The sequence below is a fragment of the Pteropus medius genome, unplaced genomic scaffold, assembly GCF_902729225.1.
Source record: "Pteropus medius unplaced genomic scaffold, Ma_sr-lr_union100, whole genome shotgun sequence".
Lineage (NCBI taxonomy): Eukaryota > Metazoa > Chordata > Mammalia > Chiroptera > Pteropodidae > Pteropus > Pteropus medius.
This window is the reverse complement of record NW_024354502.1, coordinates 2,991,557-3,019,002: the sequence shown is the minus strand read 5'-3', so window position 1 is coordinate 3,019,002 and position 27,446 is coordinate 2,991,557. Positions and strand designations below refer to the sequence as shown.

General features: G+C 38.4%; 1 protein-coding gene across 4 annotated transcripts in view; it reads left to right on the top strand.

Annotated features, from left to right (window-relative positions):
- The window catches only part of NSMCE2 (NSE2 SUMO ligase component of SMC5/6 complex), a 202,651-nt gene that overhangs the window by 11,243 nt on the left and 163,962 nt on the right, over positions 1–27,446 (top strand). Inside the window, exon 1 of one of the 4 annotated variants that reach the window (XM_039853617.1) lies at positions 10,138–10,343. The exons of the other annotated variants lie outside the window; for them this stretch is intronic. The gene's annotated coding sequence lies outside the window, so the exon portion shown is untranslated. Of the gene's footprint in view, positions 1–10,137; positions 10,344–27,446 lie in introns of those variants that run through there. 4 annotated transcript variants of the gene reach the window in all.

Below are 27,446 nucleotides of genomic sequence, written 5' to 3'. Positions count from 1 at the left end.
GCCCCTGGTCTGTCTGCCTCCAGACTTGTAATGGTAGGAAAAAAATAATTCCTTTTTGGTTAAGTGATGGCTGTCAGGTTTTTCTCTTTTGTGTAGCCAGTTGCAGTCCTGACTGACAGAAGTGATGTAGTGAATTGATTGAATGGTAGTCTGTTCTTTCTTGTAGCCAGAATTTGTATTCTAGCTAAGAATCATCACTTTTTAAACCTGATTTCTTTTTTTCTCACCTACTCTCCACCGAAGCAAGAAACGGTTTTCACTTTATGACAGTTACTTCAGAGTTAATGATGAATAAGGAACTGCCATCAGAGTTAAAAATTACACGGCCATGGACATTTCTGGTCCTCATGAAGAACTAAACTTTCAAAATTTGCAATTGTTAAGCATTTCATTGAGCGAATAGTTAGTTCTGAGTCCGGGCGCTTGGGGGTAATATTCTAGGTTTACTCCTGATATAAGACATTCTAAAAATTTAATAGCTAGGGACAAAAAGAAAAAGAAAATTATAATCACCCATATTACCCTATCACCTGTCACCTTATTTTATGAAAAAGAAGTAATCATTGTACTTAACTCCCTTATGTTAAAAATGATAAAATCGTTTTGAAAATTACTTAAAGATTTGATAAGCCAGCTTGACATACTTAAGACTTATTTTCTTACGAAGATCCACATTCTGGATTTTCATTATGTTGTAGTATATTTCTCCATCTAGGCCAGGGATCCCCAATCCCCAGTCCGCAGACCACTACCGGTCCGCTACCTGTTAGGAAGCGGGCCACACAGCAGGTGAGCGGCAGGCCAGTGACAGAAGCTTCAGCTGTATTTGCAGCTGCTCCTCAGCACCAGCATCACCACCTCAGCTCCACCTTAGATCAGGCATCAGATTCTCATAGGAGCACCGGTCCCTGGTGCCAGAATGTTGAGACTGTTGACCCAGAGAACAGTTTCTTGTAGTTAGAGCTCTGCTTAATTGGGAAGCTATCTTTTGGTCCTTGCTCCTGTTCTTTATTCCATAACTATGTTATTGAATAGAAGCACTAATTAGAAGTAGGTGACTGTGGTGGAGGTGGTGGTGATAGTGGTCACAAAGACAATAAAAATAACAATAACCATAAGGAACCAGTGTTTGTATTTCTTATATAGCTTTTATAGCTGGAGTCAATCATAAAAACAAAGCGTTATTGTAACTTAAATAAATGAAGACAATTCAAAACATATACTTAATTATGGTACCTGTAGTGCTAAATGTATAAAAGCATTGCCTACAGTATATCAAAAATATAGCCCTATAGAAAAATTCAATAATTTTACTGATACCATATTTCCCGGGTATCAGAAAATACTCCACCTTCTCCTCTAGTGCTCATACTTCTGACCCTTGAGACCAAGTTCTCCTCTGAGACCTAAAGAGAAAAAAAATAATTTCACAAGCCTTCATCAGACCTGCTTTTCTCTTGATTACTTTATAACATAGCGGCACAGAGCAGATGTGTACAGGGGACTTTTTCCGTGGTGTCTATTATCATTAGGGTAGATGACTCTTAATTTAAAAACCACCAGTATTTTACCTCCTTGGTTTTTCATGTGTTTTCAGGGAAACTCCCCTCACTCTTAAGATATAGTGACATGTCATTCCTGATATTCTGACACCAGTTAAAGTTGCTTCTCTGTTTCAGAAGGCTTTTTGCATTTATCATATTTTGGTTTTGTTAATGTGTCTGGTCTTCCCTTTGGACTGGTTTGTTCAGGGCAAAGACGTCAGGGTGCTCATCTGGTATTTCAGAGACTGGAACTTATTTGATGCTCGTGAGGTGTTGAATGTATACAAATGTGTCAATAAGTGGCTTTTAAGACTGTTCTTTAAATATAGACATTTGGATCCATAATGTAGGAAAATAAATTGCTTTCCAAAATTAGAAATTTAGCACTTTTGTTGATTATGAGCCTAATTTTTTAAGAACTTCCACTTCATTTTTAAGGACTGATTAATCCAGTGGTTATCAAATTCGAGGGTGCATCTTGTTAAAACCCAGATCGCTTGCCCCACCACTAGAATTTCAGTAGGTCTGGGATGACCCCAAGAATTTTCACATCTAACAGGTTCCCAGGTGTTGCTGCTGCTGGTCCAGGGACCACAGTTTGAGAACCCTGATCTCATCTTTATTTCATACGCCACTAGGTGGCACTAGAACACTTCCTATGCAGCAGCTATCAGCTTGTTGACCAGTTTGTTGACAGCAGGGTTTAGGATTGTGTAAAATCACTAAACTATTGGAATTTAGTAGCTTGGGACCTGAATTATTCCATATAGCCTAAAAAAATGTGTTGACAATATCAGACCATAGAAACTATAGCACTATTTTATGATGAACTCTTTGAAGAATGAAGAGTAAATCATATCAGCTGCTTTATTTTCAATTATCCAGGTTCCACATCTATCCAATGATAAAAGTCTTGTTACAAAATAGAAATATACATCTCATATGTATTATTTATTATTCTAAGTTAACAGGTCTTGATTTTGTTGTCGATTACATTTAAAAACCACTTTGAAAAGATTTACACCTACTCTTCACACAAGTATCACATCATTTTGTTCTACCTCTGGGCCAGTTGTGTTGGGGACAGTTTTGGGATGAGCTTTCCTTTCCTATTGGCTTCTTTAGCCAGAAGTTGAGTAGTTTCCTTTTTTAAGAGCTCTGGAGGGGAAAGTTTTGGCTGCCGTTTGCCTCACCTCAGCTCATGTTTACGTGCAGTCTCACCCCATAAATTTCCAACCATCCCAACACCTCCGGGTTGTCTATCTTCCATTGACGGTACCAACCTGCAAGTCGGCATGGTTCTCCACATGGTGGAGCGTGTGCAGATAATTGCTTGCTGTGCTCTTTCCTGTTAGCTAAGCTCTTTCAATCACACCGGGATGCCACTTTTTGAAATAATGACTGAGTCATATTTTAGGTTTTAAAATAGAATCTGAATACCACCTGGATTTTTCTAGACTCTTGAGAATAATCTTTGCCTTGATTCTACTTTTTTAATCTTTGGAGCAGAGGCATGGGTTAGGTTTCAGTGACCTAACAGAGCATGAAAATGACTACTACAGAAAAAACTGAATTGGAGTCACTCCATCAGTTTTTAAAATTAGACAAGCACTTTATTATGTATCTTTGATCATAAGACTAGATTAATGCTAAGCTAGGATGTCAACTCATGACAGATGTCGAACAGCCTTTAGGATCATTTTTGAAACATCGAGTTCCTTTTTAAAGACATAAAGTTTTATCTTGTGATAAGCAGAAGGGAGCTTTTATTAGCTTTGTGATTAACAGTTGAAACCAATTGGATTATTCTATAGAGATTATTTATTATCTAGACTTATTTCTCTCTCTTCCGTACTTTACAACTGAAATTATATATTTGTATTCTATATAAATGTGAAGCATTATTTATATATAACAGCATTGTCCAATAAAAATATGGTGTGAGCCACATGTGTAATTTAAAAATTTCTACCATCCTCATTACAAAGTTAAGAAGACAGAGGCATAATTAATTTTAGTAAAGTTTTATCTAATCCAGTATAGCTAAAATATTTTTCAACATGTAGTCAATATAAAAATTATTAATGAGCTATTTTTACTTTCTAAGTTCAGAATCTTACAGGGCATCTCAGTGTGGACCGGCCACATTCATACGCTTAAGAGCCACATATGGCAAATGGCTACTGTACTAGAACAGCAGCAAGTACAGAAGGCATTTCACTTTTCAGTGACTGTCAGAGGAGGGCAAGAAATTGCAAGATAGTTTTGCAGCTTTTTAGTGGTTTTGGTGAATATTCAAATTGAACCAGCTGGTAAAACAAGATAATACTGATTCTTTTTTTTGGACTTGTCACCCCTCTGCCACTGGTATGATCGATATTCTAGGTTTTCCCCAAAATTGTTTAACCAGCTTTAATTTACTTATTTATGGGATCTTAATAATATTTGCTTCTGTTTGAAATGTCATATGCTCATTTGAAAGTACCTACATTGCTTTCATGTTTTGTAGTTGATGTGGTAAATTAGTTTCTCATGGTATTATTGGGCAAGACAGAGAGGTTAAGCCTCTTCAACAGCCAGAATATACTCTAGCTGCTGTAAACAATTAGGCCTGTCAGCAATTGACCTTGGAAATGTTCTAATTTGCTTGTCCCTGGACGCTGCTTCAGGCACTGGTTTTCTCTTTGTGGGTGGGAGTTACGAACCCAATTTGGAGAAGCACTGGAGGCACTTGGGGCAAGCTCCAAACAGATGTGCTTCTTGCTTCATTTTTGCATGTGACCAAGTTGCAAGAGGCATTTTCCTTGCATGAATTTCTTTGAATGCCTTGTAGAATCGGACACTTAAACGCCTAGACTAAAGTTGAGAGGCAGCTTCATTTACTATTGGATCTACCCTTTCCTTTCATTCTGGCACCATCTGCCATAATGATGGTCAATTAAAAATGATTTCATCACTGTTTTCTTAAATTTACCGGAAGAGGACATAGAAGGCATCTTTTACCAACCTCTTTGGTTTTATATTTACTGTTATAGTGTCAGATCCAGAAGAAGGTAGCTGAATAAGTGAAGAGAAAGAAATGTTAGTTGGAATATTTATACATAGTGAGAAGTAATAGGCAATACTCAGTAGATAGAGGAGAGCACGTGTTTGTAAAATTTAGTTACTGTCTCTAAACTGGTGGTGGCAGCAGTGGTGGCTTTTACTCCAAGACAAAGATTTAAATTTCTTTTTCTTTAGGGCAAGGTAATTTTCTCCCTTTACAATACTGATTCAAAACATTTGAGTTTTGTTCGTTTTCACTTTTGTTAGATAATTGTTAACACTTTATGTTGATGAATGTCCAATTACTTACCCATGCCCTTAAAAAGCTAATAATTTAGTTAGCAGATAAGACAAATACATGCAAATATCGGGGTAACTACATAGTCATAAATGATATGTTTCAAATGAGGATATTATGGCTCTATCTGTCCCATTCGTAACTTTTTACATTATGACCTAACAGTCTGATTTTATATCCAGTTGGTACATACCTTTTGTAGACTATGCTACTAGGCAACCTAACAATAGCAAATACACAGTGCTTTTTGTGTATGTACATGGCAAGTTATAAATTCCTTGTAAGCATTCATTCGATCCTTACAACACGCTGTAGAGTAGGTAGGTAACATAATTTACTTGCTCTTTTATATATGAGTAGACTGAGCCTTGAGGTTGACCATGGACTGTGCACCGTATCCCTGAAGGCGTTATACTATCACAAAGCTGCTTTTAGACCGGAAATGCACATTTTAATTATTTACTGCTTATAGATTCTTAACACTTTGTCCTTGTAAGTATGCCTTTTTCCTTCTCAGTAAGCTCTGAGATTAGTCCTCTTATCTACTCAGTATTGACAACACCTGTGCTCATTGCTGAGCCCTGTCACCACTGTACCTGGACATGAGAGTTCCTCATTGAAACAATTTGGAGAGTCCATTCTATGCTAATTCTCATTATTGCCTTACAAGTTTCCCTTGCTGGACTTAAAAGGCTTTGGCTAGGGCTGTATTTATATCTTGATCACCATGAGTTGTTGCTACTGTATAGATTATTCTTGTTTGATCATGTCTCTGGACATGACCAAAGCATCTGGTATTTACGCTCTGAAAAACGGTAGCTATTAATTTTTATATCCATTTTAAACCGTTGAGCACCGTTTACAAGAATGTTCACAATGTCACCCAGCTACACCCCTCCTTATGCTGTGTATACTCCAGTCAGACACTTGGGTCTAGCGTGCTCTGTTGAGTCTCCTCGCCTTTGTTCACATGACTTCCTCTCCCGAGAATGCTGTCTCCCTGTTGACTGCTTGGAGGATGCCTATTCATCTTTCAAGGCTGAGAGTAACATCTTTTTTTCCTGCAGACATTCTTCTCCCACCCAGACCAAGCTGCTCTGTCTGGTGCCTCTGTTTTGGCTGTGCATTCATCCATCAAAACAATAGAGCACTTTTTTACATATAATTGTTTATAAGTCTTCATTCCCACCACCAGATACAAGTTTGAAAAGACCAGTTAATAATATCCTGTTTCCCAACCAAGTCCTGTCTCTGTTGCAACTACCCAACTCTGCCATAAACAATGTATAAACAGATGGGTCTGATTTGACCAGTGGTGGGCTGTGCTTTTCAGACTCCTGGTTTAGGTGAAGGTCATTCTATGATAGCCTCTTTTCAGATATATAAGGCTAAGAATGGGTTAAATTTTATAAAATCAAAATATAAAGTGATACCTGAAAAGGGATTATGGAGAAAATAGCATAAATATTCTTACAAATAACCTTTCTTTTTGTTTTTTGTTCATTAAACTACTGGTAGAAAATAATTTTTAATTTCACGTGAAAGAGCATAATGCAAGCCTTGACAGCCTCTGCATCGTATACTGGTGATAAATCTTACTTGAAAGTGCTTCAGAGTCGGGCATGTTCATATTGAAGTCTATGTACTTAACTGTGTTTTTATTTCCTCCTTTCTTAAGCCCTTTGCATTTTCCGAAGTTAGTTCTACAAACATTTAGTACCCGTTATCTGACAAGCACTGTGCTAGAAATACAAAGATATGAAGATACCCCCAAGAAATTTATAATCTTGTTTCAGAGTTTTTTCTCTTAAAAGTCATATGAAAATGAAGTAGGCATTTGACAAATGAGAGAGCTGAAGCTCAGAGGGGTTAAGTGATTTGCCTGAAGTCACAAAGTTTAGTTTGGATGGTACTCGAATCCCAGACAGCTTCTGCTATGCTAAGCGTGCACACACGTGCGCGTGCGCGCACACACACACACCCACCTACACACACACACACACACACACACACCCAGTCTTAGGTACATCATCATGTCTTCTGCCAGTCCTGATTGCTGTAGCTGTTGAGTTTGGTGCACTGAGTAAAGAATCTCTCATTATCAGATTCAGTTTTGCTGTATTGAAATTTATTTCATCAATTGAGTGTTTGCCACTTTAAATTTACGTTGGTGAGGTTTACTTATGGTAACCCAGTTTACGCTTTACTCCCTTCACTTCCTCTGAATTCTATTCGTTCTTTTATTCTTTTGTTTGGTGCCTTTTAAGAAATAACAGCTTTCTGAGAAATAATTCATATACCATATAATTCAAGTATTTAAAGTACAATTTAGTGATTTTTAGTATATTCACAGGTATGTGCAACTACATTCAAACATTTTCATTACCTCAATAAAAGGAATCTTGTACCTTTAGCTATCACCTTTCATTTTTCCCTACTATTGTCAGCCTTAAAGAACCATTAATCTACTTTCTATATATGTAGATTTGCCTAACTGGACATTTAATGTACATGAAATCATATAATATATGATTAGCATAATGTTTCCAAAGTTCATCCACATAGCATGCGTCAGTGGTGCTTCATTCTCTATGGCTGACCGATATCTCACTGAATGGATCTACCACATTTTGAATATGCATTTGTCAGTTGATCGACATTGTATTATTATTAATCAGATATTATGAAATGCTGCTATGAACATTTATGTACAAATTGGTATCTCATTGTGGTTTCGATTTGCATTTCTCTGATTACTAATGATATGAAGCATCTTTTCTTGTACTTACTGGCTATTTGTGTATCTAGAAAAATATCTGTTCAGATCCTTTGCCCATTCTCAAATTGAGTTACTTCTGTTTACAGTTTTGAGTTGTAAGAGCTCTTTATATATTTTAGATAGAGGTCTGCCATCAAACGTATAGTTTGCAAATGCTTTTTCCTGTTCTTGCATATTATCTTTTTACTTTCTTGATAGTGTTCATCGAAACACAGAAATTTTTAATTTTGTTGAAGTCCAATTCTCTATTTTTTCTTTTGTTGCCGGTGCTTTTGGTATCATATCTAAGAATCTGTTGCCAAATCTAAGGTCATGAAACTTTATCCCTAGTTTTTTCTCTGAGTTTTATAGTTTTAGCTATTACACTTTGAGCTAATTTTTGTATATGTTTGAGTTAGGGGTCAAATTTCATTCCTTCGCCTGTGGCTATCCAGTTGTCCCCGCACTATTCTTTCCCCACTGAATGGTCTGGGTACCTTGTTGAAAACCAGTTGACCATAGACACATGTTTACTTTTCGACTCTCCCTTCTATTCTGCTGTGGAGTTCTGTAACTGTCCTTACGCCTGTACCGCATTGTCTCGCTGCTGCTGCTTTGTAGTTAAGTTTTGAAATTGGGACATGTAGTCCTCCAACTTTGTTCTTCTTTTTCAAGATGATTTTGGATATTCAGGGCCCCTTGTGATGGTGTATGAATTTCAGCATCAGCATATCCATTTCTACAAAGAAACCTGCTGGGATTCTGATGCATGAATCTGTAGATCAATTTGGGGTGTGTTGCCATCTTAACAATATTAAGCCTTCTATTCCATGACCGTAGCATTTGTTTTACATTTGTTTAGAGTTTTAAATACTTATTTCAACAATGTTTTCAGAGTATTAATTTTATCCATTTTTGTTAATTTATTCCAAAACATTTTACTCTTTGTGATAGTATTATAAACGGAAGTTTCTTAATTTTATTTTCATATTATTCATTGCAAGTGTATAAAAAGACAGTTTTCTATTTTGGTCTGTTATCCTGCAACTTTCCTGAACTTGTTAAATAGTTCTAATATATATTATATATATATATATATATATTTTTTTTTGATGGATTCCTTCGGATTTTATATATATAAGATATGTATATTATGTATCTAATATATATATTTAAAACATATATATCTAATATATAATTATAATATATTATATATTATGTATTTATAATATATTACATATTATGTACCTAATATATATTATTAATATATGTATTAGATATATATATATTCTTTGGTGGATTCCTTCGGATTTTCTGTATAGAAAATTATGTCATCTACGAATATAGTTTTATTTTTTCCTTTCCAATCTGGTTGCTTTTTATTTATTTTTCTTGCCTAATTGCCCTGTCTAGAACCTGGAGTACAGTGTTGAATGGAAGTGGTGAGAACTGACATTCTCATCTTGTGGCTGATCTTGGGCACGAGCATCCAGTCTTTCATTACTGAGTACCGTACAACGCTCATGGAGAACTCTCCTCCCCCTGCACTGCCCTGCCCTCTGTTGAGAAAGCTTAATATTCGGCTCACTGTGAGAAGAAATGCTTAAAGCAGTTTCGTTCATTATCACAGAGTGTGTATTAAAAGATAAATTTTGAACTGAAAGGCAGTAAATTGGCACAGCACATAAATAGTTAAGTGTAATAAAGATTTAAAAGTGTGTGATAGAAACTTATGTTCAGGAAGCAGTGGGGGTTAGTAGGCAGTTCTAGCTAAGGACCTTTAGGAGAAACTCCATACAGCTGCTGACAAAAAGATGAGGGGGTGTCCCACCTAGAGTGGGAGAGGGTATTTCTGAGGGAAGCGAAGGTGAGAAGAGGTGTGAAGAGCTTGATGTCAAGTTCTGTGAAGGGTCTAAGGTTTTACCCTACTTGGAAGCTAACACGTTAGCCTGCAGTCTCATGGATGCTGACAGAAGACGGGAGACTCCTGGATCAGAGACAAAGACCTTCATTACTTGTTGCACATTAAGCAGAGTGAGATAATTTTCCCGTATGTTTGCCTTGTCCACTCCTATCACAGATCCTTAACAGGGGTGATGTGGAAGGGTCTAGAGTGATACTTCAGTCGGTTTGTGTCACGGTGTAGGAAGCTTGAGCTTAGGGAACCTAGATTTCCATAATGGACAGTAAACCTGCCTGACTATTGCCCTGGAGGAAGACATTATCCTTATTTATACTGCCTTCTGCTTTGGAGAGAGACAGGATCTGTTTCCCAAAGCTTTGTTCATTATACAAACATCCTCAAAAAGATAGTCTGAAACAAAAGGGCCCTGAATGCCTCTGCTTACAAAATGTGCAGGGATGTGTGAGACCCATTAAGAATTGTTTCCCAACACCTGGCAGATCAGGGAACAGCAAGTGCTTCAGATTGAACATTAACTTCAGTTTGGGCCTTTCTGAGATTTTGACCACAAAGCTTCAGCACTTACTGCATCAAGGAGTTGTAGTTAGTACATCTTTTAAACTAGGGAGGTCTTGGTTGCTGCTGGCTTGCTTTCTTCTTTCCCTTTTGCCAAATAGGGCAGCACAGTGCTTTGGTTGGCGAGGAAGAATAACTTTGGACTTGAAGAAGCAGTTCTGGAATCAAGTAACCTGGGTTCAGAGTCAGCTCTGCCAGTTAACAGAATAGTAACTCTAAGTAAGTTTTGCTTTCTTCATCTGTAAAATGGGGATAGTATTGTAAAATAGCAACTAATACCTGATGAATATTTAACTGTGTGCCCACAAACAGTTCCTTTATTACTACTTTATTTAGGGTCGATACAAGTATTAAATGTGTGTAAAATGCTGCCCGCTGTGCTTGGCACATACATTGGTCAGTTATTTTGTTTTTGTTAATAATTATATTTGGGCGCGTTGCAGGTGAGAGAGATGGATCTTGCGATTCTTGGCTCAGAATTAGTATTGTACAGAATTAATATTGTACAAATTCAATATTATATAGATAGATGTGAGTTAAAATGCAAGTTCTACTTTGTCCTAGCTGTGAGAGTTTGAACCAGTTAAGGTCACTTCTTTATGCTTCATTTTCCTTGCATGTAAAATGCGGACAGGATCTTTTTTGCATGGTTGTTCGTGGTCTGAAACAGTTTATATGCTTTGTGGTGCAGAGTTTACTTCTTGTTGGCTGGGTCAGACTATACGTATTTGCTTCGTTTATAAAAATTAGGGGGAAAGCAACCTAAAGTGTACACCTTACTGTTGGGATGGAGAATAGCACCTAGATGTGTGTTGAGTGGGGTCAAGTGTGTTTGTGTGTGGTGGGGGGAGGAGGATGGGCACTATTATAATAGGAAAAAAATACATGATAAGGTCTAAGAAGCAGAAATGTGCTCTACTTTCAGAAAAATTAGTATGAGATTTAATTTCAAGCAAAAAGGATCAGAGCTCCTGAGGGACAGACTAAAATAGACATTTAAACCAGTTAACAAAGAAAGATTATGTAATGTGTAACATAGAAGATGCAGTTTTTGTTAGTGCTCTCTATTCTCTGGAAAATGGAACCTTCCCGAGTTCTTAGGTAGTTTTGGAGTTTGTCACGTTTGAAGGAATTACCCTGTGTCTGCCTTATCTTTGTTCTCTCGGTATTAAGTTTATGAAGGCATTTAGATCTTGGCTGGAACTTGGTAATATTCAAATGGGCATTGTTGTTATCTGTAACTTGTTTTTAATTTTATAATTTCCAAAATGCACCATGCACCTGTGTTTAGGTTCTTAATAATTAGAAAGCAAAATACAAGAAGTAGTTTCTATAACGAACCCTACCAGAGTCATATATCAAATCCCTATAATACCCAGAAACCTTCTCTTAGACCCAGATGGATGTCAGAGATGACCTTGCAAGATCTAAGAGATGTTTCAAGTGCTCAACTGTGAAGGAGCTTTTTTCCTTTCCTCTTTTATTTGTTGGTTAACTGATTGTGTGTTCCAGTAATTTACCTTTCACTCTTGTGTTTACCAAATATTTGCATCTTCACTCCACTGGTACCATTTTTGTTTCTTATCCTTAACACTCTTCGCCATATCACCAATGAGGGAACCTCTCAAAATATAAGCAAGATTTTTCACATAATCCGCCCCTCACATTTTAATGTATTTATAGCACAAGCAGAGCAAATGACTGCCTTGTGAATGGGGATTTTAAAATACTTTTGTTCTCTGTTTATTTAATGGTTTTGGTTGATCGCAGTTGAGTGCCACGGGAATAGATTTCTCAAAAGAACCTTGGAAACATATATGTTCCAAAATTTGGTTTTATTTGTTAGAGTTTAACAGTTGGCTGATTTAGCTCCTCTTTTTCATTAAGAACACATTTTAAATCTAGATCTGGAAAAGAAGTGAGGTTTAAAAATAGGACAGGTACTCATGCGTTTATTAGAGGTATTGCGTATTTATCATGTGCTGTAGTAACTACTCTCCAGTGATGGCCCCCAGCCAGGCCTCCCATCACTGTGCTTGCATTCTGTTCCTCACGTCAAGAGATGGAGCTTATTGGGGTAATTCGTTACCCCAGTATAGCAATAGTACCGATAGGTGGAATTGGTATCAAGAATTTGAACTCGTGTTGGCATATGTCCATATTGCTGTGAAATAAACTACCTTAAAACTTAATGTTTTAAAACCACAAACTTTTTTTTTTTTTTTTTTTATATCTCATGATTCAGTGCATTGACTGACCTGGGCTGGGAGGTTCTTTCACACCTTGTGATGTCAGTCGAGACGGCAGCCATTTGGGGGCTTCACTGGGTTGGAACTTGCAAGATGGCTCCCTTACATGGCTGGCAGTTGGTGCTGACTTTTGACTGGATGCTCAGCTGGAATCGTTGACCAGAGCCTTAGGATTCTCCTGCATGTGGTCTCTCCATGTGGTTTGGATTTCTCCCAGCGTGGTAGCTCTTCCAAGAGGAAGGAAGCCAAAGCCGCCAGACCTGCTAAGACCTGGACTCAGAGGTTACAGAATATCACTTTCGGTGCATCCAGTTATTCAGAGCAGTCACAAGGCTCGCCTCAACTCACGGATAAAGAAAATAAACTCTGCCTCTCGATGAGGGCGTAGCATTCATCTAGGGACCAAAAGAATTGTTGGCGTAAATGTTTGGAGACCATTTACTAACTATGCTAGATAGTGGGACTGTAGCAGGGACTAGAACAGGTGTGGCTGCTGTGCGCTGAGCAGAGTCTGGGGAGACGAGGAAAGGGCTTGAATGGGGATGGCGGCTCTAGTAAGTCAGATTAAAGGCTTTGCACTTTACCTTTAGGGCCGCAAGAAGCTATTAAAACGTTTTTAAAAGAAGACTAAGACAATTTGTATTTTTCATAAAATGGCTTCGTAGGAATGAGCCCGGAGGTAGGCCAGCTAGTTGGCAAGCTGTTGGAGTATTCCCCAGGCATTAGGTAATAGTGACTTGGACTCAGAAGGTGGTTTGGGGTTGGTGAGAAGTAGACAGATTCCTAAGAGGCATAGGAATAATAATTGATGAAACTCGGTAATTCATTCAATATGGAAATTGAGAGAAGAAAGAAGTCTATGGTAATACTCAGATTTCTGACTTAACCATCCACACTAGGTCCAGTCTTCTAATATGGTGTAGTATTTTGCTATTGCTGTTGGAATAAATTACTGCAAATTTAGTGGCTTAAAACAACACAAATTTATTCTGTTATAGAGCTTGAGGTGAGGAGTCTGAAATAGGTCTCACTGGGCTAAAATCCAGTGTTCCTGTGCGCAGACTCTAGGGGAGACGAGGAAAGGCGAGCCATTCTCTCGCCTTTCCCAGCTTCCAGAGGCTGCTCGCACTCTTCCCATCTTCAAAGCCAGCAGCTGGTCGAGTCTGTATCGTCGCACATCACTGTGACATTGGCTCTCCTGCTTTTCTTTCACTAATGCGGACCCTTGTGATTGTATTAGCTGCACCCAGATAATCTAGAATAATTTGTCTCCCCACCTCAAGGCCAGCTGATTAACAACCTTATTTTCATCTGCAGCCCTTATTTCCTCTTTGTACGTAACATGGCATACAGGTTCTAGGGATTAGGACATGGACATCTTTGGGGGTCCATTATTTTACCTACCACAGATGGGAACCCGAGGACTAGAATAAGTGTTTTGGGGGGAAGTGAATTCAGTTATAGACATGTCTCCAAGTAGGATGACCAATAAGTAGTTGGTTTTTGAGCCGAGGACAAAGGTATATATAGGTTTGGAAATAACCTATACATGGGAGTGAGGGAGTATTACAATAAAAAGAGGGCCTGGGCCAGCGTTTTGAGGGGTTGGGTAACGTTGCCGACAGACGAGATTGAGAAGGAGCTATTGGTGGGTAGGAGGAAATTTAGAAGAATTCGGTTTCAAGGTTGGTAATCACCTTTGGAGACTATTGTGTCTTGGCCCTGAAAGGATCCTTTAACAGCTCTTTAAACCTACTTCTGTTACAGATCAGAAAATTGAGGCCCAGAGAGATGAAGTAACTTGCTTAAGATTGTATAACTAGCTAATGGATGTGCTTCTTGATTCCCAATTCAGTTTGCCAGCCTCCAACCTGAGTCCATTTAATCTTTTAATTTTGAAGATGGTATTGGGGAAAGATTTTGGGGCTGTGCATGTGTGCGTGCGTGCGTGCGTGCGTGCGTGTGTGTGTGTGTGTGTGTGTGTATTTCATTAGTATTCTGAATGCTGGGAGAGGAAGTTGCTGGAATGATCTGACTAGTGATTTAGTTACTTGCAAATAAAGTTCTTTACACCAAAGAACAGAGTTAAGATTTTTTTAAACTTACAGACTTTTCTAAATGCAGCTTCTCTTCCTTTTGCAGTCTCTGTTTTGCTTCATTTAAAAAAAAAAAAAAGATTTTTTATTTTGGAATAATTTTGGATTGACAAAATGTTGGGGATAGTGCAGAGAGTTCTCCGAATTGTTGAGGTCTTCCACGATACATTTGTCAAAACTAGGAAGCATCATCGGTACGTTACCGTTGACTAGACTGAATGGTAAACTCTAGACTTTATTCGAATTTCACTAATGTCCTCTTTTAAGGCATCGTCTAGGATCCAGTCCAGGATACCATGTTGCATTTAGTCATCATCTCCTTAGTTGCTTCTTACTTTGTTTTTGTTTTTTTTAATTAAAAAAATTTTTTTTCTTATAACCTTGACAGTTTTGAGGAATCATAGTTAGGTATTCTATAGAATGTCCCTTAATTTGAGTTTGTCTTGATTTGACTGGGGTTATGTAGTTTTTGGAAAGAGGATCCTAGAGGTCAAGTGCCCTTCCGATCACGTCATATATGGCGTACATGTCATCAACATGACTTCCTGGTGATGCTGACCTTGATCACCTGGCCCCAGTAGGGTTTGTCAGGTTTCTTTTTGGAAGCAAGCGACTAACACCACCCATATTCGGAAGGAGGAATTAAGCTCTACCACCTGGAGGGATAAGTGTCTATGTACATTTTTTTAATGCTTCTGTAAAGAATTGTGTTTTTCCTGCCCCAGCTTCGGAATCAGCTATTTCTCCCAGGACCTCTTATTTCTTATATCGGAAAGTGGTGCTTAGAAATTAAGATCTGCACTCTGGGTGTGCTTGTTGCTACCAGAATGTCACTGCTTCTGGGCCCTTTCGGTGTCAGAGCTGGGAAGCATGCGTATGTACACTAACACATGTATACCCATGTATCCGTCATCGTTTTTGTATCTGTCCATCTGTATCTATATTAAGGTAAACATGTTCGTACTGATGTCTTCAACTCTAACCTAGTACCACATGGTCAAATTCCAATCTTCTTCTCTAGCTTATATATAACTTCCTCTCCGACATCAAGAAACGCAGCTGCCACTATCCATTTACTTGTTTGTTTGAGTCCAGTGTTATGCATGTAAAGCAGTTTCAGAATTATTAACTCACACTCCATGACAAACAACATTATCAGCTGGCATACGGTGTTTATATGTAGTTCTTTTTGTCTTTAGTCTTACAGTGTGCAGTCAAAACATATTTCAAGGTTACGTAGGTCAGCTCCCTTTTTTCCCCCGCTCCCTTCAGTGATGTTACGTCAAACATTTGTAAAACAGTTAAATTCCTTTGTCACAGTCAACATTCTATCCCAGGGTCCCCTGATCCCTCATTGTCGCTTCGTTGTTATTCTTGTTGTGTATATTAAAAGTTCTGTGAGTTAAATTTTTATAGGTTTTGACATATGCAATCTCTGAAAATATATACCATACTGAAGACATACTGGGATGTTTGCTGGCAGCAGTGTTGGAAGTGCTATTCTGAGACCAGGACTATGAATGAGATCATGGTCAGGTTTATAGGTCAGCAGTCAGGGTCAATGAACCTTCTGTGTTCAGAGGTCAGGAATAGCCCACATATCAAGAACTCTCAGTAGTCACAGGTTTGGAAGCGTTGGAGTTTAGAGGATTATTAGGCAGATCTCAAATATAAGGTAAAGAGTTGAGTTTTGTCATTGCATCAGGACGTCAGTCATGGAACTTAAAGTGACGGCAAATGGAATCTACATGAAAGGACCACATTGGGTGTGTGTGGTACACAGCCCCCAGCAGCAGCACTGTGATGGCTGCAGTGAGTTCTGAAATGGAAAAGAGCCTTGGAGATTGTAAGTACTTGAAGGGAGGGATTCTGTTTCTTTCAAATCCCTATAGAAATGTTTCTCAGACAGCAACCCTCAACGGCCTGCCTTAGAAACATTTGCGATGCTTTTTAAAAAATGGCAGCATTGGAGCTTCTAGAAACAGAGCCCAGGAATCTGCACCGAAACAAGCATACCAAATAATTCTGATACATTAGAAGTTGGAGAATCCCTACTATTAGAGTGAACGGTGAGGAGCTTTGCACAAAGGCTTTATTTACCCTGTGTGCTTACTAAAGTGAATTGCAGATTAGTTCTGAAATCTTCTGATTAGAGAGCCAACTTTGCAAGTAATATTAGTAAAACACCTAATGCTTTTTGAAGGTTTAAAAGGTTAAGTAACCTGCCCAAGGTCACAAAAGTTCTTAAGTGGTAGATCCAGAGTCCATGGTAGTCGCCTCCAGAGTCCCTGTTGTTTATGACACTGTGAAAGCTTTGCTTTCGGGAGTTCGTGCCATGTACTCTTATGGTTTCAGAGATAAATTCACCAACCCAAGAAGGAATAAAAAGGAGACGGTTAACATCTCAGTGCCATTTTGGTGCTTCAGCAACTAAAAGTTTGCATGTGTTCATATTTTGTTGTATTCAGCTCTCTGGGGAGCAGTGTTATAGTGATGTTCTTGGATCCTAAGAAGGGGCATGCATCTTAAAACAATTTAAAAACTGTTAAAAATAGATACAATACAGGAAAATAATTTGGCAATGTCACATTAATATACAGCTACAGTATCATACAGCCTAAGAGTACGATCACCGACTTATAGACTCTTAGACCTGAAATGGACTTCACAGGGCATCTACTCCAACTCCCTCTTACAAATGAAGGGACTGAGGCCAAGAAAAGCTAAGTTATTAACTCCAGGTCTCTGAGCAAATTATTGACAGTCCCAGATGTCCCGGTTCAATACAATATTTTCACTTTCATTCTGTTTCTATCTTAAGTAGCTTTATGAAACAATTAAAAGATTTATAACTAGAATCATCTATGTAGATGAGCTGAATTAAAAGTTGCACAGATGTTCTCTGGAGGTGACAATCTGTGGCCAAAATTAGAAGCAAATCTAGTAAATTTGGAGGGAATCTTGGGTGCAGTTACAAAAATAATTGTGAGTAAATCATTTGGGATATTTAAGTAGGAAAGTTGGTTTTGAAACAAAGGCTTTTGTAGAATACATTATTTATGGGACCTTACATTCAGTTTAGTTTTCTAGCTTAACAAAAGGCCTAAAATAATTCAGGAGTATAAAAATAGGCAGACAGCTGGTTGAGCTCCAGATTTGTTGAGAATGTGGATTTGAAGTTAACAGTTCCTTTTGTCTTCAAATTCTGTGAATTTAGAAAGAATCTCAGAGAAAAGGCAATTTATGATTTTAATTTTAAAACATACATTAGAAGTGGGTCCAAATTTTGCCAGACTTTGGCATCACCTGGAGAACTTGTTAAAATATACTTTGCTGGTCCCCTCCCCAGAGTTTTGGAGTCAGGTGTCTAGCGGAGGGCCTGACAGTTCACATTTCTAACAAGTTCCCAGATGATGCTGATGCTGCTGGTCTGGTGACCACACTTTGAAACTACTGTTTTGGAGAAGACAAATTATAATAGAAAACAATCATACTCTTGCGAGGTAATTGTAGACTAAAAGCTGGTTTCCTTGATATCCGTTATGTAAAAAAATTTCTGTTGATCATGTTTCCGTACTTCATAATGATGACACAGACATAATATTTGAAGTCCTTCTGAGTCATTATGATAAGATTAAATTATATTAAGAGTGGTAAAGTACTTTTTTCATAATGTTGTTGTCTGAAAATTAGGAATCTGTGTGTGGAATACATTAAGGTAAGTCTTTAGTCTCCCCATGTCCTAGCCAACACTTGATATGGACAGTCTTCTTAATTTTAGCCATCCTAATAAATATGCAGTGATATCTGAGAGTGTTTAATTCCATTTCCTAGTGACCAATAATCTTGAATACCTTTTCCTGTGCCTGTCTGACATTTGCCAGTTTGGCGAAGTTCTACCCAAAACTTATTCTCCTTTGTTATTGGGCAATTTTTAAATTTTAATTGAATTTTGAGAGTTCTTTATAATTTGGAATACAATTCTTTGTCATATATGATTTGTGAGTATTTCACTCAATCTGTGCTCTTACCAAATTATTTTGAAGAGCAGAAGTTTTTTTAATTTTCATGACATCCAATTTATCAATTTGTTCTCTTATGTATGTGCTTTTGGTATTATATCAAAAAGTCTTTCCTTAACCTAAGTTTCGAAAGATTTTCTTTATAATTTTCTCTAGAGGTTTTATAGTTTTAGGTTTTACATTAATGTTTGTGATCCTTCTGACCCAGTTTTTGTACATGGCTCAAGGTAGGATAGATCTAAGTTTTTTTGTTTTTGTTTTTGCATATGGTGGCCGATTACCCCAGCACTGTTTGTTGTAAAGACGGCCCTTTCTCCACCGAATTACCTTTGCTCTTTTGTCAGATCAAGTGTCCATTTGTGTATGTTTGTACTTCCAGACTTTCTGTTCGGTTTTTGTTCATCTGTTTGTCTTTACCTTAATACCACACTTCTGAATTACTGAAGCCTTATAATAAATAAGTCTTGAAATCAGGTAGTGTTAGTCCTCCAACTTTTTCTTTTTCATGGTTATTTTGGCTGTTCTGGATCCTTTATATTTTTATATGAATTTTAGAATCAGTTTGTCAGTTTCTACAAAAAAAGCCCACTGAGATTTTGGTTGATATTTGTGCCTTGAAACTCCCTCAAGAGAGGAAGGTGGGGCAGTTATGGGTCTCACCTTATATGTTTTCACTCTCCTTCCTCTTCCTTGCATGATGTCTAGTGTCTTGTGAAGCATTATTAGTTTTTATTTTGTTTTTTGTGGTCAAGGCAGGAGGATAAATTTGTCCCTGTTAGTCTCTCTTGGTCAGAAGTGGAAGTGCTTTAGATTTTAGATAAATGAGAGCGTAGTGTCAGACTTATTCTTGAGAAAGAATTGATAAGGGCATGGAAGAAGGGTTAGAGGGAAAAGAGCTGAGATAAGGAAATCAGTGAGGAAGCAAATCAATAATCTGAGGAAGAAACAATGAAGACTGAAAATAAGGCTGTATAGTTGGAAAGGAGATAATAGTTGACTTGAGCAGGCCGAACTGATAGAACTTGGTGACTAGTTAGATGGGGAGGATGCTAAGAGGGAGGAGTTTTAAGATGACTGCAAGGTTCAGGTCTTGCCTATGGTCTGGTTCTGTTTCGTTGCAGAAACTTGGGTGCCTTTATGTGGGATGCGATTGATTGGAACCTCCCATTTTATAAATGCTACTGCAGTGTTAGAGGACCAGTTACTCATGGAATATTAATAGTTCTTTATTTCTTACATTGAAGTTCATTATAATTCTCATCCAGAACAGATAACACTGGTGGGTGATAATTCCCATTACAGAAATAGCTTACTTCACCTAATAAGAGTTCTCTGAGCCATTTGTAATAGATGTAAGTGTTTATGGATCATTATTTCTTTGATAAGGAGGCTTTTGAAGAAGGTAAAACAGAAACAGTATTGGGAGTCATTACTGATTTATATCACTTAAAATGAAAATAAAACATCTTAGAAATGATAAATAATGAGAAAAAATAAGAATTACTTTATAAATTCCTCTGAAAATCTTTTCAGTAACTTTCTCTATGTGGAGGTACAACTCTCAGGAAATCTGCTGAATCAGATGGGGCAGTTATTATAATGTTTGTAGTAAATTCTGTTAGACTTAATTTCTGGCACTGTCAGCGATTTAAGTTTTAACAAGCTGATCTGCCATTGTTTTCATGAAATCAAGTCATTTTACTTTCCAAAAATAATAAGCATAGAAATTATCTTCTAACAAATTAGCAATATGAGATACAGTTGTTCTCTCCCTTCCATTCTTTCCTTAAATGTTTCTCAGGACGAAATGCTTCTCACTTAGACCATCATCTGAGAGTGCAGAGTGCAGCCCTCGCTGTTCTCTGTGCCGGAGCACACACCGAAGACTAAGGCGTGTGGTTGTGAACGCGAGGCAATCTCAGAGTAGTTTTCCCTAGTTGGCCACTTTAAATTCCTTATTTCTGCTGCTTCTATAAGCATTTTAATTTCCGTCATTTTTTTTAAAAGAAGGTGCCTTATTCACAGAATATTTCCATGAGATGATATTCCCAAGACCCTTGTGACAACGGTTGCCTCTGAGGAGGGAGTTTGGGGATTGGAAACATCACATTACTGTACTGTTTAGATTTTTCGGTCATACATTGAACTATTTTTTTTACCATATGCTTTATTGATTTTTTAAAAAGTGGGTGAAACGACCCCATGACTCGATACTGGCTTAAGTGAAATAGAAGGTTTGTGTTGGACTATTGCAAAGGACATTTAGTTAACAGCAAAATAGGCTCTGTGACTGCTGTGTTTAAGACGTTACATTGGGTGCTTGACCTACGTTTTCATTTAATTTTCTCAGTCATCACATGAGATTTAAGCCTCACTTCTTTTTGTCTTTGTTGCCAGCAATTCATACCGGCGCTTTGCTGTTGAACCAGAAGTCAAAGCCAGGCTCCGTTCTATTCCTTAAGCCTCCTGGGCCTTCAGGCCTCATACTGTAAATAGAACTTGGGCACAGTCAGGAACTTGAAGACCAGAGAGAAATGGCAGTCATTGAAATTACATTGGCTGGGAAATGCTGCTGTGAATATTGCTTGCTGCCTTGGATTCACTATTTCTTTCTAGACTACCAGGGATCAGATAGGAAGAATTGGGCAAGAAGGGTATAGAAAAAGAATTTCAGTCAATTAAAAAACATACTTGACCTTGAAGATTCAGGGACCTTATTAGAATTTACTTCAAGCAGTACTTTGAGTTATAACTTTACCCTGGTAGTTTATAGAACATGAACTATTTGTTCTAAGGAAATATCTGTCTACATAATTAAAGATGGTCTCTATTACTCTAAGATAGAACTGGTTAAGTCAGTCAGTCAGTCTTTCTTTTTCACTTTCTCTTAAAGGAAGTTAATGTTTAGGAGAATTCCTTTAGCTAGAGAACCAGTTATTCATTACTCCATGACTTCTGTGTGAAGCGTGTCTTATTTATTTCTGGTTAGTAGTTCAGACACTGTAGCACGTGCCTTCCACGCTAACTTGAAGTCGCACATGAGGTCATTCCAGACCCTACGATTTATTGACTAAATGGTGTGACCTGAGGCAAATGATTTAGCCTCTTCGAGCATCAGTTTTCTTATCTCGAAATTATGTTTAATGATACGTAATTCACACTGTTGTGACAAAGGCAAAGATGAATAGTATGTTCAGAGACCTGGCACGTAGTCAGCGCTCAGCGCAGATTTTATCTGTGTCTCTCATTTCATGCCCAGTATTTTTGTTTGACCATTTAAACTCTAAACCTACCTCTGTAGAAAGGCATGAGGGCACTTGTTCAGCCTCTGTCCCAGTCTAGTGAGCATCTGGCTCACATCTAGTCATCCTTCAAGACACCGTGCAAATTGACCCTGTCCTGTTAAACCTTCCCACCTTCTGTGGGTAGTGTTAACTGCCCCTTCTTGCTTCAAAGTATTTTTCCCCCTCTGCCTGGCATGTATTAAGTGGTCCATAGCCATTTGCTAGGTACATGAGTTTCCGGACATTAGTGTGGAGGGGTGTGGTTAGAAAGCTTCTCGGTGAGCATTGTATTGCAGTCTTGTGAGTTCAGCTTAGTGCTTTGGGCTCAAGTCAGTAAACATAACTGAGTTAAGGAGCTGATATTCACTTGGTACTTTTTGGTTCTAAGGACAGAATGCTTTCAACACTTAGACTAATTACATTTGCAGACTAATTATCCATTCTGTAATAATTATAATGACATGATATTTTGTTATTATTTACTGTGGGCTAGGCACTGGGCTGGTCATTTTACCTACATTTTCTCCTTTAGTCCTCATATCGTGTTTATGATTTAGATACTATTATTGTACCCATTATACAGGAGAGGTATCTGAGACTCTAATAAACTGACTTGCCAGCGACTGCATAGCTAGCAAGTAATATAGCCTAGATCTGAATGTAAACTGAGTCCAGAGCTGGCTTTTTGAATTGCCGTATTAAAATTCTAAGAAAATCGTATGGGTGGATAAAGATGATTATAAACGTCACTATTTCTTGAAGATTTCCCCTATATTCACTGTTTCTGAATAGACAACTTGCTTATTAGTTTGCGCCATACACTGTTATACTCTTCACTATTATTTCTGGTGAGAGGCAGTTATAAAATGTGGCTTCAGTTTTAATTTTACCACACTAATATCTGTGTGGAGGAATAATTACGACTAAAGTACAGTGCAGTGAGAGTAACTAAGTTTCTATTAAATATTGCTCAAGCAGTGAGTAAGTCATTAAACTTGACTCTAGATGAATATATAATGATTGCTTAATGCCAGGCTGCCAGGAAAAACACACACACCCACTCACAGAGGTAGGTGTGTGTGTAGATATATGTTGCTAGAGATAGTTGGAGCTATATTTTCAGAGAGGAAGGGTTTTTTTTTTTTTTTTTGTGGAGGGAGGGAAGGCGGGAGAGTTTATACTGCCATTTATTAGACTTTATCCAAAGAGAAACTTCTTGCTTGCAAAACATAGAAGAATCAAGTTTTGATTTGAAGACATTAGGAAATATCTATTCTCTGTTTCAGAAAACAAAATTTCCCTACTATATATCCCATTGATCTATTCTAGGAAACTTATAATATAATCAAGCAATTCCCTGCCTCCTTTTTTCCCTTCCTCCTTGCCAGAATGGACATATGTACTTTATGGCATTGAATATTAATCAGGTCCTCTGAGTGTATGATTCATGTTGAATTGAAGTCAGCAATCCCATGAGAACACTAAATAGCTGCTTTGTCTTAGTGTGGTATTTACTAATAAAATAAGTGCATGGAGTTGAATTTAACCAACTCTGTGTAATCAGTATTGTTCCTATCCAGACATTCTTGTGCATGACTTTGTAGAAAAAAAAAATAAACACCTGATTCTGCCATTTTTATTCGTTTGGGACAACATTTTAGCAAACAGCTTGGCCTTGGGCAAAACTGTGCAATTGAATCAGGGACAAAATGTTGGAAAGGATAAGTAGGTAAAATTTGTCTTGAGGGTGTGCCTCCATAACATACACATATGCACAAGTGTCCCGTGGTAAAGGTAAAGAAGCTTTATGGGTTTATAAGACATGAAGCACTTGGTACTGTTCTGAACATTAGGGAGGATCCTGGAAAAGGACCTGTGGCTGAGATCATAGGAACAGCAGAGCAAAGCAAAAAGACACCTGGTAGTATAGAGAGGTAGCACGGAGATGCATGTGGATGGGCTAGGGGAACGGGGAGGGTGAGTGTTATTTTCATGTCTGTTTCACCGGAAGTACTTCTCCTGAAGATGTGGGGGATGATGAGGGAACTTACCTGGCTCTGGGTACTGTGTGCTCCCTGAGAGAAAAGAGTTTATTTCTCTCTAGTGCCTGCCTTAGGCTGCAGCTATCAGACGGCTGTGGCTAGGGAGGGGCCTTAATTGGAATAGCTGGTCATAGAGCTACATCTCTTAGCTACATCACTTACCTTCTGTTCTTGTTGAACCGGTCGCTGGTCTGGAACGCGAGCTCGATTGTTCTGTAGACCATGTCCACCTGGACTTGGGGAAGCCAAGGTAAAGAATCTTCTGCTCCCCCATTTTTAACCAGTGGCCTAGAAAAGGACATTATATTAAACAAATAGGATGTGAATAGACCCTAGACAATCTTGGAACTCACCCCGGATAAACTCTCATGTGTTCATGCTGTGCTGCATGAGAATTATATTGCTGCAAGCTTACTTACTACTCACGTCCTTTAGTCAAAAGACCTAGAATTCGTCTTCCTTGGATTGACATCTTTAAAAACATCTAGTTTATCCCCTCCCTGCCTTCCATTCGCAGACCTGTCTCCTCCCTCATTTGCCCCAGCCTTTCATGTTCAAGATGACCAGCCCTGATTACTGCTTTGCTTTCATGCTTATTCCTGCTTCAGCTATCATCTTCCTCTCTTTGAATTCTCCTGAATTTTAAGATGTATTTGATTGCAGCACTAAATCACCTATTTCTGCTTAACGTTCTACTGATCATGTAATATGCCTGTTCAACACTTCAAAAAGAATAGTAATAGTTATAATACTGCTGTTAGTGCATTTTGACATTGAGTAAGAGACGACATGTCTAATGACTAACATAGCGATTTAGATTGCATAATTATAGGTTTGTTTAACTTTAGAAAAATTATATGCAGGCCAACTTCATCCATTCACATACTTTTTTTATTGTATAAATATCGGAGCACTCCAGTCTAAAAAGAAGCCCTCCTTTAGTGATTATTTTTTACTTTTCTGGAGTTTGCGACTGGACAGGAAAAGAAATGAAACAGAAACCATCTTTAAAGAATGGGTTTAATGCAAAGCCCTTCCTGGTCTAAATAACACTCTTAAAGTTCTTCAGGTGCTAGTAGCAGTCCATAGACCTGGATCACTGGCTACAGACACATAGATTAGTAGAACAGCCCTTGTACTGGTGTCCTAACAAAAGCAGTTATAATTTTATAATGTAAATCAGGTGTATCTGTGTCCCCTGGACTTGCTTTGCAGGGGCAGTGGGACGTATTTCAGCTTATTATTGTACTAACTTCTTAACAGTTTCTCAGTTAGTGTGCCATATGTGTTAACGCATGTCTCCCTGTCACTGAGCTCTCTCTCCATAAGTCTTGCCCATGTATTTATTGGCTTGTAAACCAATGTTCAAGTATATCACTTTTGTTCATTTGATTAACACAAAGATTGGCTGTAATAAACGCATACTCATAGAATAGCACATCCTGGACTCCCGAGACCCTGCTTGGCTGGAGGAAGGCAGTTAAAGACGTGAAGAAAATAAAATGGTTTGGACGCTGGGCTCCACTCAGTGTATCTCTGCAGCGTGAAGTCTTCCAGGACCCTCCCTGCCCCTTGAAAGTTCCCCCCCTGCTGCCCTTCATTTGCTGCCGGGTAGTCAGTCCATGGCTGCTGCTTCATCTCTGTTGCTGCTGTGCTCCCGGCCTAGTACAGGTCTGACTTCTTAGCGAGGGTTGGCTTAGTTGTTCTCCATTCAGTGGGTGACTTGGTTGCTTTTATAGCACCTCCCCTTATCCTTCCTGATGTAGAAGGTCGGTCTTCACCAGTGTCAAAGCTTAGTACCGTTTACCCTTGAATAATGTGGGAGCAAGGAGGACCAATCCACTGTACAGGTGAAAATCTGAGTATAACCTTGGACTCTCCCAAAACTTTACTACTAATAACCTACTGTTGACCGGCAGCCTTACTGATAACATAGTCGATTAACACATATTTTTTATGTTATGTGTATTATGTACTGTATTCTTAAAGTAAGCTAGCAAAAAGGAAATGTTATTAAAATCATAAGGAAAAGAAAATACATTTATAGTATTTATTGCAAAAAAACCATGTATAAGTGGACCTGTGAAGTCCAAACTCGAGTTGTTCAAGGTCAACCGTAATCTTCAAAAAGGGGAAAATCATTTTCTTCTTATCAGTTTCCAATACTTAAGGGGTTTGGCAAAGCTTTTTCAGGGACCAGGTCCGATAGCATTTGAGTGGCGTTGCCTGGTGTCCTGCTTGGAATGGATCACCAGGGAGCTCGAGTGAAGCTCGAGGCCATGACTTTCACCCTCCTGACGGTTCGTCTCCTGGATATTCACGGAGGCGTTGGAAGTGCTTGTCCTTCTCCGCCTGTCTCAGCAGCTTTTAGCGCAGGTGAGCAGGTGTACAAACTTTGCAGTGAGAAGCATGAGTTGGAGGCCTGCTTTGCCTTGAGCAAGTTACTTCAACTGCTTAGTGCTTCAGTTTTCTCATATATAAAGTGGAGATAAAACTACCTATCTCTTAATGTTGTTGTGAGGTTTAATGTAAATATGGTGATCTCGGTACAGTCTTGGCACATAATAAAGTGTTTGCTAATTGTTAGCTACAGCTACTGTTATTATATACTTTTTTCATCGTTGTCATTACTTTCTATGCTTTATCATCTGCACCAATTTTCTCTAATGCCAAGCTTGCAGAGGTGTGGTACAGTATTACTTTCCTCTCTGGGACTGTCATTCTGTGAATTTTAACATCTTTTCTGGGATTCTCTTCCTCCCTGCTCCACTCCACCCGTACCCACTACCTTACGGGTGCCAGCCTGTTTCCTATGGAAAGATCACAATGAAAATATAATAGGCAAATGAACTTCTATCATGTCTTCTTTATATTTTAATCCAGTTGAACATCTGAGGCAAGACAATTTATAGTTCGGTGAAAGTTTAACTTCCAAATTTATTAAATAATGGCCATATAAGAATGTCGAAGGAAGAGTTACTGTAATTCTTTGTTGGAACCTAAGAACACCAAAGCATCATTCTTGGCGAAATGAGATGAATGCATATAAGAAGACAAGATCGTTTCTGGTTAAAAGTGCCAAAATATCAAGTATAGTTGTTGATAAATGAAGTGAGATTCTTCTAGGCTGGTATAGTTTAAAAGCAGGTAGGGCTTGAGCTGAGCCCTTGAAGGATGTGTGGAGTTTGGCGGGTGTGGATTTTGGGGAAGGGTTTTCCCTGTAAGAGTGGGAGATCTTCGACAGTGGGATTCCATACTGTGGAATAATGGAGCAGGGAACCTCTGGTCAGTCCCTGCACACCTACCCCATCCCCCAGCCACATTCAGTCAGCAGCCAAGTCCCTGTTGATTTGTTTATCCCTTTTGTTCCTCCCCAGTTCTTGAATTCTTCAGGAATCTGTTTGGCCCTTTGCCTGTTTCATGCAACACTATGCTCTTCTTTTCCCACTTCAATTCTTTAATAGAAAAAGACAAAGGCTCCCCGTGTCTTCCCTAGCCTAGGGTTTCTGAAACGTGAACCCAAATAATATTTCAAAAAAGAGGTTATTATTGCAACAATAAGGGAAATAAAGGCTAATAAGAAGAGCAAAAGAATTACAAAAATTACCTTAAAATAGCTGTGGGAGGTT